Genomic DNA, 13,371 nt, shown 5'->3' with positions numbered 1-13,371 from the left:
GAACCTCAATTATGACCCCAAAACCCAATTACACCAAAAAGGCGAGCAATAACAATAAAAATAGCACAAAAGTTATGTTAAAATCATCACATTTACTTCTGCCGCACAATAAACCACAAGCCGAGAACAAATATAACAAAAGTGATCATTTTGTATACGAAATGAGCATTTTGCGTGTGAATTTGCCGTATCGAATATCAATTGGCCGGGAATGGTGAGGGGCGCGAGGTTAGCCCCAATGTGGGACCAGTTGCACCCATTTTGTTTTGTCACAGCTCTCAATTTTATCTATGGCGTTCATTGTATTTAGATAAACATATTTCATTGCGTAGATGATAATATTGGTTATCTGTTTTTAAAATTTTACACATAAGCATAGTTATAGTTACGTCTATATCCCTTGCATTGACAGAGCTAAAAGACTCAAAGGCCACGTTCAACTGTTTGGCTTAATGATAGATTTGAGATTCAAATAATGACAGGGTACTAACCCAGCGCCTAAAAAAGAATCCCAAGTTTGTAAGCCTATCCCTTAGTCGCCCTTTACGACATCCATGGAAAAGGGAAAAGACATGGAGCGGTTCTATTCTTAAGTAATGGAAACCGCACGGCACTATTATAGTTAAAGAAAATGGGTGGCCCACCCGCCACTTATAAAACTTCCCGGCACTAATAGAATAGAACCACTCAATCCCTTTCCCATGGATCTCGTAAAAGCCGACTGAGGGATATGCTTACAAACTTGGGATTCTTTTTTAAGGCGATGGGCTAGCAACCTATCACTATTTGAATCTCAATTCTATCATCAAGCCAAACAGCTGAACGAGGCCTTTCAGTCTTTACAAGACTGTTGGCTCAGTCTGTATGTATGTATGTAACGAGCGCCCATCTTAACTAAAAAATAACCCTAAAAGCACTTCATCAACATGTTTGTCTGTTAGTAACGTGATGATAAATCTCGTTTAAACGGAACCGCTATGGGTAATACCCAAAGTCAACAGAAGGGGCCGGCACTATTCGGGGGCGAGAAATAATTGATTAACTTAAACGCTATTTCTATTAATGTTACATATGTTGCCTTCTGACATTCACCGGGTAATTTTATAGATTTATTGCCTGCTTTAATTATGAGATAAGGGACATAATTATGCAATTTTATTTTGTTTTTATATAAGTATATTTTTTGTTTGTTTGGTGAATTTTGTTTAATAAATGAAATAATTATTATTTATTTTACTTCCTATAAACTTATAAACTTGGGATACTTCTTTTAGGCGATGGGCTGGCAACCTGTCACTATTTGAATCTCAATTTCATAATTTAGCCATACAGCTTCAAGATTGTTGGCTCTGTCTACCCCGTAAGAGATATAGACGTGATTATATGTAGGTACAAATCTAGCGCAAATGTTTGTTACCATCAAACTCAACAGCAGAACTGCTCTACGGAAGTTTTATTCAAAACAGAAATGGGAATAATCATCGTCTTCCTCCTAGTTAGTTAGTCCCGGTTACATCATCGCCTCTCTGGAGAGGAGTCCGGGTGAGCCTTTACGATCATGATCCTGAATTTAATGAGTCAGGTTTTTACACAAAGCGACACCCATCTGACCACCGCAACATTTGCAGCAGGGGAACTTAACTCGTATTGGATCATGCTTCCTGTTGCCCGAATTTTCAGGTTTCCTCACCATGTTTTCCATCACCGTAAGCATGGGCACTCGAACTAATTACGTAACTTAGATAAGAGTTACGGTCGAGGTAGGATTTGAACCCGCACGCATTACTTGCGCATTTTAGCCGGGAAACTTAACCGTTCAGTCACCGACGCCCTATATGAAATCGGATTTTAAAATTCCTTTGATTGTAACGTTAGATTTTTTTATTCATATTAGGAATGTAAATTTTTGAACACAGGATCATTTTTTTACTGAGTTCATCAATTTATTAACAGCCAGTGACATACTGTCATCGCCCAAACTGAATATAACTTGCTAATCATTCAAATTTCACGGCCCGTCTGCTTACAACTGTTGAAGGAAAGTCTGACGATTACTTGTAATTGTGAATCCCGGACTACAGCCATATGGTGTAGATACCCGAGGATCAGAATCCCGGGGGATTGGTGGGGATCGCTCGCGCCACTTGTTTTGGAACTAATCGAGTTTTTTTATAATTCGATGTGGTTCAGATAATAAATTGTTTTTTTGTTGTTTGAATCTTTATGGTTTGAAGTCGATCGATAATTTATGAATAGATACTATTTTTAATAATATACATAATGTTTAGATTATCTTTTATTATTAAATTTTTACCAATTTATATGCTAATAAGTACCAACTTTTTTATACATTTAGTGATCAAAATTCAAAAGTGACATCGACAATCCTATAAAAAAACATAACATTTTCACCAACTTTTCTGAATGAAATATGCAGACAATATAAAGAAAATAACACCAGTAGAATACTATTAAAAAACTGTCAACATTCCTGAATGTCCCACATCGATCGTCATCGTCAACATATTGTATATTTCTGCGGATAATCCGCAAAATAATAAAAATATTTCACCAATTTTCTTAATTTTTTCAACATGAAAATATACTTTTCTAACTCTAATTCTTCTTCAATTTTTTTTTCAAATAATTTTTTGATCGATTTTAACAAATTGGTACAGTACACTTCGTTCGCGACTCCGACTCGTACTTGGCCGGTTTTTTTAAATAGCCAATATAAAAGCTATAAAACTGTTGATGGTAGAAACTATCAACAAACCGTCAACATTCCTGAATGTCCCACACCGATCGTCATTGACAACATGTTGTACATTTCTACGGATAATCCGCAACTGGAGGGGTCTCCTCTTGTGTCAAGTGCTTAACACAGGGGGCGCTGGGGTGACCGTGATTCAGATAGTTATTGGTTTATAATTTGCCATTTAAATTCAATTTGTAAATAGAAGTTATTTTTTTTAAGTTCTGATTTTTATGACTTTATTTGTTAAGTAATTATAATTTATTTGGATTCAATTAAACCATTGTCTTCGATAATTGTTTTTTTAATAATATTTATAGTAATATGTAAATGTAAAATTTGTCTAGAGCAACGTTTCATATCTATATGTTAATGCCGTAGCAAGCAAATGGGGACCAAAACAATGTCAAGTTTTCGAACGCAACACACCTTTTCTTATGTTTGAACATTGAACATTAATTGATTGAACATACATTGATGTCTCTTTTCCAGAGAGATGGGCAGAGACTTTATCTTTCTACTTCCTACATACTTCACACACATTCATCACTCTTTATCATCGGTCGATCATTGGTGAAAAGTACTCTTGACCTCACCTTTCACTAGAACGTCCCCTATTTCAAGGCATTGTCATCCAGGCTTCATCCTGTTTCTCACGCATTGAAAATTCTGAAAGTTTATACATATTATCCATAGATGCCTTGTGGTTCCCGGCACCAATACAAAAAAGAATAGGACCACTCCATCTCTTTCCCATGTTTGTCGTAAAAGGCGACTTAGGGATAGGCTTACAAACTTGGGATTCGTTTTTAAGCGATGGGCTAGCAACCTGTCAGTATTTGAATCTCAATTCTATCATTAAGCCAAATAGCTGAACGTGGCCATTCAGTCCTTTCAAGACTGTTGGCTCTGTCTACCCCGCAAGGGATATAGACGTAACCATATGTATATATGTACGTATTTTCCATAGATCTACAAGGAGTTGGTCACACTATTCCAATCCGATCAGACCGTGTCTCATAGAAGTGTTCCTTTGAGAGCCGCGCGCCCACCTACCCGTACACTATTTAATCTTTATAAGGAACCATTTGCCATCCTAACTGCAATTGTTACGGCCATGTTTAGATTTTGTTTAGGAGGGTTGTTTACCGGTTTAATAGGCACTCGATACGGATTTATGGTCGGGAATTATTTTTTGAAAGTTGAATTGGGGTTTGCAAAAACAGCCGGATGAGAATAAAAATAAGATTTTCTCTTCGGATCCAATTTACACTCAAATGTGAAGCTGAAATATCGTTGTAATTTCTGAGTTCATCTACATACAAAATAAATATATAAAACAAAAATTAACACACACACACACATTTTCTTTCTAATTATCCAACTTAAACATTAAGTACCTAAAGTTGGTCGCTTTAATATCCTCTTAATCATACATGGTTATAGCAAAGAGTCACTTGTCATAAATAAATTTATTTTCCAATGATAAACGTAGGTCTACGCCATAACTGAACAAAAGCAAGGTCGACAAAGAGATGGATTTGTATTTTTTTTTCTATTGCATACACTCGATAAATTTTAATATCTTGCACAGTTACCTTCAATAGTTATAGCTACTGGCTAATTTTTCAAAACCCCGCGCAAAATCTAGTTCATCATAAAATTTGAATTCCATAAAAACGTTCCTAATTTGATAATTCAGTTAATCCTGCCTGCCAGTGCTGTAACGCCGGCGGCGACCGTTCTTCATACAAAGCTATAATTAAATATTAATCGTCGAATTAACCCCGCGTCTTCGTCCGCGACTCCAATTAAGCGAACAAAGTAACAGAGTATGTAAATACAGAAACGCGCGAATTAATTTTGTAGGCTATTCCCGGGACCTTTAAGCAAACTGGGATTGTTCAATACGCCTCTGAGCGCGCTATTGTTCCGCCCACGTATAACGGAGCCTTTATGATGGCTGGATAAACTTAGCATTGATTGTGTGAATGTGAGAGTTTGATGACATACATACATATGGTCACGTCTATATCCCTTGCAGGGTGGATAAGAGCCAACAGCCTTGAAAAGACTGAATGGCCACGTTCAGCTATTTGGCTTAATGATAGGTTGCTAGCCCATCGTCTAAAAAAGAATTCCAAGTTTCTAAGCCTATCCCTTAGTCGCCTTTTACGACATCCATGGGAAAGACATGGAGTGGTCCTATTTTAGTTTGAAAAGAAATTCCCTCTCATAGCTCCCCTGGACCGCATAAAGAACTTAAATGCTTGTCAGGCAATCAGTTAGCATCTTCTTTTATAGACTAAATATACATTATCTTCTTACAAGGGACTGTATACAAATGTTTTGAAGTGCAAAGATACACAATGTCTTATTTTGTTATACTTCAAAGTGTTAACAGCGTTTTCAGCGATAGCTGCTTAATTTTACGGCAGCTACATCCTCATTGGTGAAAACAGCACGAAAGCCGGTGCAGTACTTTTCGAGTTTATCGCGAACAGGCAGATATTGTTTTATAATGTGTCAATGATCTTCATAAACATTAAAGATAATTTTACTTAGTGTATAAAATCCTTAACATCCCAACATAACTCCATGCTAACACACATTTACAAATATGAACACGAGACGCAAACTGTACAGAAAAACTCCAAACCCCTCATTATACTTCGCCCGGTTCTTCAACAATGGAGATATGACAGCACCCCCCCCCCCTCTGTCCTTCCCCTCTTCCCCTCTCCTCTCCCACCCTGGGACCTCTGGCAGATTTTTCGCACAATTGAATTCGTAACTAATCCCCGCTTTTGTTGTACTGAATCAATTTGTTTTTAAGTTAAACGTTGAGGTAGATTGTGTTGTATGATTTTATTTGAATTAAAATTATATTCGAGTAAATTCAATATTAATTATTTCAATTTAAAATAGACGTACTGTTCATTATGGAAACCGAACGAAGAATACAGGTAGGTAAAGTGAGTGGCATATGGAAAGAGGTAATTACTACATCTTCCCTCTTGCCTAAATCCCTGCATATTTGTTTGTTTGTTTTGTTCATTGACAAAATTTGTGGTTTATAACCAGTTTTTAGCGACGTTCTACGTCAATAAGTGATACATCGACAGACTTCTGTAATCATAAATTTTTACTAACATAATATGGATGCAAATCTGAAATAAATTATTTTATTATTATAAAGCAGTCTGTCTTATTTTTACTGTCATGTCGGACAATAACTGAATGGGTTCTGAATAAACTTTGTGTGAATACAGTTAAATATCCGACTACACTCATTGCCTATCAAAATTTTTACGAGGAAAACAGAGCTTTAAATTAACACGTTTATTAAAAAATCAATGTCTAATTTATTTTGTATAAAAATAAATGTCATGTACTACAACATCTAGACTTAATAACGTCATTAGGAAGTTTTTCCATCACAATGAAGTTAAGTAAGCGGCCGCCTCCGCGCATCAACATGTAAATTGTCTCAAATTTACTTATAAAAGTAATTGAATAGACATCTGCGTTGTGATTTGATGAGGCGCCCCCTCACATTCCGACATTTTTTCTGGGTTCCATGATCATAAGTTTAATTTAATCAGAATCTATAGAAGCAATTGGTGAATTATGTTTTTGCCTACTCACAGTTAAAATCGCGCAATTTATCTAGTTTTGGTGAAGGGCTAATTAAAATGAAGTAAGTATTTTAAAATACTTTTTTTTTCCTGAAATTCAAGCAAATATAGAATCTACGAATTCCTTCTTTATGTTACATCCACTTTTTTCTCTCGTGTAATCTTACACCTATTTAATACGAACACATTCTCATACAAAAGTTTTCAGTGCTTGCAAAGAATTTAAGAGGTGACTTGAAAATACTCCTAAAATACTTCAGGAAAAGGCTGAGTTGGAAATACTACAAAATACATATTAATAAAATTTTGTAGCAGTGCTACGCAGCCTAGCGCCCAGGCGTAGAGATGCTACGAATGTGCTACGCAATATAATCTGTACATTAGTGAGAAAAAAAAATCATATACCTAATATTTAGTATGTTTTATTTTCTTAACGACAATTATTAAACCACCAACAACGAACAGCAGCCATGCTATTAAAAGAAACTAAAATATTTTTTTTAGATTGAAAATTTATAAATCACTAAAGATGAAAAGTCGTGTACAAAAATACAGTTTTGCTTACAATAAAAAATACTTACTAGGAAAACTACTTAGCCAATCGAAAGCCCAATAGAATCTACATTGAAATAATTTACTTTCTCAAACAAAAATCATCTGAAGTAGGCAATAAAGACTCCTTGAACGCAATTTACGTTGTAATCGAAAACTCGTGAAGAAAGTTAAAGTGAAGCTGTGTGAAGATTGTGAAGACATTCTGTTAAAACTTAAGGAGAAGCCATTTCCGTTAAAAAACGTGCAATGAAATAAGTTTTTAAGGATAAAAAGAATGTTTTATGTATTTTAAAATTCGCCCTACTTTTTTGTTTTGTTGTCAAATTTTAAATATCTGTGTATGTTGTAATTTTATCTATATATCCAAATATATAAAACACAACTGACCGATTGATTGATATGTCGACGCATATTTCAGACGGCTGGGTCTAAAGATCTTTCAATTATTACTTTTTTTAGGATTTACGCAAAGCTTTTTAACCAAATCTACAAAACTCATCTAAGAAATTTCTTATAAACATGTTTGGTAAGTAAGTATTATACTAAAAATTTAAACACCTACTATTCTCGTAGTATTTCCAAAAACCTTCCAAAATCCGTTCACGCAAACAAATACAAAATCTGATAATCAATAAAAAGAAACATCATAAAATATTCACCAATAATTTCAAAATCCCTAAGAAAAATTAAAAAAAATTATAAAGTCACACCGACCTATGAATAATTAAACATACAAACGTAATCTTTAGCGTCTACCACTTGGCATCAAGTTAATGTACAAGTAATGAATTCGGCGGGAATCGTCCCCTATTTGTGTTTCAATTAGGGCGTCCCTCGGGAGCGGCAGGTACCTCCTGTTTAAACAACGCGTTTATATTTAAACAGACAGAAATTAAATCGTCTTTTCTGTTCTTCTATGTCATTTTGAAATTCTGTGTTTGAGGATTTAATAATATTTCTTTTTTTCTTTTTTCAAATAAAGAATAACTTAGGTATGTCGTTTTTAAACTTTTTTTTTTCAAATATAGAAAAACTTAATTTAGGTATCTAAGTCGTTTTTAACTTATAAAAAAAAGTTAAAAATATTTATGATTTGGTTTTAATTACATTTTTATTAAATTGTAGTTTTCATTTAAAAACAAAACGATAAATAATAAATATACGGTATTAATAAATTAAAATACCTTATATAACTAATTCATTCACAAAATCACGTCTATATCCCTTGCCAGAAATTGACAAAGCCAGCAGTTTTGAAAGACTGGCAGGCTACGTTCAGCTGTTAGGTAAAAAAGAATAGGACCACTCCATCTTTTTCCCATGGATATCGTAAAAGGCGGCTAAAATAACTCGTTAATAGGAATTCAGATGTTTTTGGTGGAGATTTAATGAAGAACTTTAAATAATTTACTTTAGCTTACAAAACAATTAGTGCCCTTGTACTAAATTTCTATTTAGTTTAATTTCATAATATTTAAATAAAAATCACCTAAAGTAGTTAAAAGAAAAAAAATCCGTGTGGTTCCCGGCACTATTACAAAAAAGAATAGGACCACTCCATCTCTTTCCCATGGATGTCGTAAAAGGCGACTAAGGGATAGGCTTATAAACTTAGGATTCCTCTTTTAGGCGATGGGCTAGCAACCTGTCACTATTTGAATCTCGGTTCTATCATTAAGCCAAATAGCTGAACGTGGCCATTCAGTCTTTTCAAGACTGTTGGCTCTGTCTACCCCGCAAGGGATATAGACGTGATCATATGTATGTATGTATGTATTCATTCAATTTATATAAAATTATGACGTGTTAATAATAGCTAAATAACTAAGTATAACACGATAGCTTAACATTTCAAACATGAAGAGACCTATATTTAAACTTTTATGTAACCGATGTATCTTACTGTAGATAAGTATGACAGATCACCGACGGATGTAACTTCTGGTCGTATGCTGTAATTTATCATGTATTATTTAAGTACTTACGAACCCTATGGAAAGCATACATTTATATGTACATACATAAAATCAGGCCTTTTCCCGAAAAGGTAGGCCGAGACTACATAGGTACCTACTTCTTTCGCTGCATCCACATTCATAACTCACTTCACGCAAGCTCGGGGGTTTTGGGTACTTTTGACCTGACTCTTTGCCAGAACGTCTTTTATATCATCAAGAAGATTGAAAACTATACTGAATTTTATTTAATATTCACAGGAATGGGCATAAACGGGGCCAAAAAATTAATTTCAAAAATGATTATACTGCGGATGCAATTTTCTAAAATTTGTTTTTATTTTAATACATTTATTTCTTAGAGTTTATTTATTCTTATAAAAAATATGCTAAATTCTATCTTCCTACGTGAAGTACAAGTGCTGTGTTTTGTTAAGAACTTATATTTATACTTAATCACTCGGTAAAAAATATAATATACCTAATAATAATTATTCTTTTTTTTTTTAAAGAAATAGAGTAAAGTCCAAGGTACTAAAATAAAGTCAAACACTCCTAGAAAGGTAGATTGTTTTGTAAAAAATAAGCATTTTTACATTGATATAAGCTATAAGAAAAGCAAAATTAAATATCATATGTCTTAAAATTACTTTTGTTAATACTTTAATTTACTAAAACTTATTTTTGAATATTTATTTCAGAATGAATTCAGAACTCATTTCAGAATTTTGTGCTCATATTTAAGCACAGAAATGAACCATAGATACCTATAAAAAAAAATAACATTACTGACCCCTACACTTTCAAGTTACTTGTTCGGTAAAATGGTAGAATAACATACAAAATATTTTTTATTTAGCGTATAGCGTTTAGCGTATACCCGCTACACCGTAGAAAAAAAATGTTTAATAACGGAAAAATATTTAATTTATTGAATCTCAAATTATAGAACACTTTACAAATATGTTATTACAACCAAATCATCCAAAAAAAATTTAAAAAAGTCTTACCTGCCAGCACACGAAAAAAACTCACAGCGAAAAAAACATAACAATCGTGGTCGTCCGACCGACCGCCAGACCGAGACTGTATGCTGTCCATCCGACCAATCCCCGCCCCGCCTTCGACATACCGCCCACCAAGAACCCGGCCCACCAACCCGGGACCTCCCAAAACATTATTTACCGATACCGCCCGCCCTCACTGCCTACACTCCGTCCCTCTAAAAAGTAACACTCAAACCCCCTAAAGTTAACTCTATTTCAATGAACATAAATTTCAAATTACGAAAACTTTCTACAGCTGTCTGTGAACTCAAACGTAGAGCAATGTCAATTTTGATGTAACACAATAAAGTCGTTTTTTCTTTAGCTTTGTTCTTGGTAAAATTACTTAGTGCGGGGCCTCGTATCGATTCGAGAAGCCAGCACTTATTTAACCCGGTCGAATTAATTTTGTGATTGAAATTACAAGTATGACGGCATTAATTCCTTCGCGCCCGGCTCGTTCGATTAAAACACGGCTCCATTATGTGGTTATTGGATTGTTGTTTCAGGTTTTACATGACTGCGCGAAAATAGAGAGTTATGGGTTAAGCTGTTGATGAAAAAAATTATGTAATGCTATAAGGTATTGATTTTATTGGAGGAGGTATTTATGTTTTGAAATACTTATTCACCTCGTCCCGGTAATGATAAGTGTCTCAAATATACATTATTTCTAAATAAAACTCATATTTTTGGTATGATTAGCAATTGTCTTTTATCTTACTCTTATTATGATGCATTACCTACTTACTTTACCAATTGCATACCTAAGTCATTAGCTTTCAAACCCAGACTGAAGAGCAAGGTGGTAAATTTAATGTAGGTACCTAATAGAAAATCCCAAATCGTATCTAGTTCATAGACTTAAGCTGTTACCAGTTTTAAAATTGGACAAGACAAAAATATAAAGGTTAGAGGTTTGACTGACACACCACACAAGAATTAGAAATTTACTATTCCACTTTACAAGAAGCCAGGCAGCTGAATTAACGTTCTGGTAAAAGAAGAATTTCTTATCATGAAAATCAACATCAATCATTATACATAATTAACCGAAAAGTATCTGTCTGTTTGTCTACTTATAAGCTGTGCACTGGAATGGAATTCGTATACACTTTTTTTGTTGTATAGCTTTTCTTGGTATTTTTAATTTAGATTTTTTTAAACAAGTAGGTATAACCGATTTTAGTAGAACAACAACATCTCATAATGCTTTCTATAGCGCCCCGAGCTTTCCGAGATCCAACAGCCGAGAATGTAATCAAGAATATTTTACAAATAAAGTAATAATAAATAATTAGATATATTTATAAATACTCGTAAACCCAAAAATACAAACGTGTCACCAGAAAAATTATTATTAACAAAACTAACACTGATTTCCACAGTTTTTAACAATTGAATCTAAATTATCAGAAGCACAACAATAGTTTCCCTCCACCGAAAACCATAAAGCAAAAAATATAAAATAAAAAATAATTGGCAAACCCATCGAGATAAGACAACCCTTAACCCTTAAAATGTTAGAGAAATAATCGGTGTCATAATAAACAAGCCGTCTGTCGGGTAGATTTAACCCTCAATTATAGAATTAAGCTGCGATGAAGGGTTTAGTACGACCCCTGTTGCGTTGGCGATTTGCTGGTTAAGGGGTTGCGTCATGTCGATAAAAGTTGTGCCTATATTATCGACATTGGTACGCTCTAAAATTGTGTCAGGATTTTTCGAATTCCATATATTTTTTTAAATCTATTCATAGGTGCAAGGAAAAAAATAATAATAATTCATTTAGAACGTATAAATTATAATAATATTTTATAATTAAGAAGGTTTGATATGGTCAGCAAAGTATTGCTTGGATGTAGACTGGAAAACTACATCTATACTAAGTAAATGCAATATCACGGCATTCAAAAAACATTTTTCAAATTAACATAATACAAATTTAGGACATAAGTACCACAATGATTAATTTAGAAGTAGTGCGTTGTCTTTAAGTAAGGATGCTTATTGAACTTATAAAGACTCGAAAAGACTGAAAGGCTATTTTCAGCTGTATATTGCATGGTTATTAACCACCTGTTTTAAATTTTACGTGCATTAAGTTAAAACATACATACATACATATGGTCACGTATATATCCCTTGCGGGGTAGACAGAGCCAACAGTCTTGAAAAGACTGAATGGCCACGTTCAGCTATTTGGCTAAATGATAGAATTGAGATTCAAATAGTGTCAGGTTGCTAGCCCATCGCCTAAAAAAGAATCCCAAGTTTGTAAGCCTTAGTCGCCTTTTACGACATCCATGGGAAAGAGATGGAGTGGTCCTATTCTTTTTTGTATTGGTGCCGGGAACCACACGGCACTATAATATAAAGTTAAAGGGAATATAAAGTTTAAATAAAAATAATATCGACATATATTGCCAACCCTAGCGTGTTGACGTTCAATACTGACTGGCATAATGAAGTGTCGTCACGCCGCGTGTGCCAATGTGCGGTGACCCTAACATTGTATCGTTAACCGATTGCGTGGGCCGTCGCTCAATGGACGGTTTGTGTGACGGAAAACATCAGGAGATTTACAAGGAAATTATAATAAGGCGAGATTAACAGCCAAAATGAATAACTTTGTCGTGTTTATGATTTGTCAATAATTTGGATTTATAGGTTAGTTAATGATCGTGCCAATAAAAATTATGTTATTAAAAACTTTTGTAATTGATATTATTTCTCTTGTTTTCCGAGAAAGTTTATTTTATTTTTTGTATTTTCATATGAAACTGTATATAAATAATACTAAAATAGGGAGTTATAACGTAAATAACTCCTAACACTTAAAAAAGAACTGAAAATATTCATAGAAAGTAATTACTTACTATAGGTAATTTATTAATTGCATAGTTAATTAATAATTATACAATTTAGTTACAAAGTAAATAATAATTTGCCGTGTGATTCCCGGCACCAATATAAAAAAGAATGGGACCACTCCATCTCATTTCCCATGAATGTCGAGGCGACTTAGGAATAGGCTTAGGTATAAACGGCGATGGGCCAACCTGTCACCTGTCATTTGAATCTCAATTCTATGAAAGCTAAGCAGCTGAACGTGGCCCATCAGTCTCTTCAAGACTGTTGGCTCTGTCTACCCCGCAAGAGATATAGACGTGACTATATGAATGAATGAAAGTACCTAATAATTTTAATACTCTAAACAAATAACTAGATTTCTGCATCTATTCAAAATTACACACTCAATTAATCAATTAAGTCTAAGTCGCTTTCGCATTAGGCAATCCGGGAAGCCAGGACAATAGCATTAATATCCATTAAACAAATTCAAACAGCGGGTCCAACTCGACAAACAGGGGACATCAGGGGACATTAGGGGCTAGTCCAACAGATTAGGTAATGAACGG

Source organism: Amyelois transitella, chromosome 16 (assembly GCF_032362555.1).
Source record: "Amyelois transitella isolate CPQ chromosome 16, ilAmyTran1.1, whole genome shotgun sequence".
Lineage (NCBI taxonomy): Eukaryota > Metazoa > Arthropoda > Insecta > Lepidoptera > Pyralidae > Amyelois > Amyelois transitella.
Note: the sequence above shows the minus strand (reverse complement) of the source record.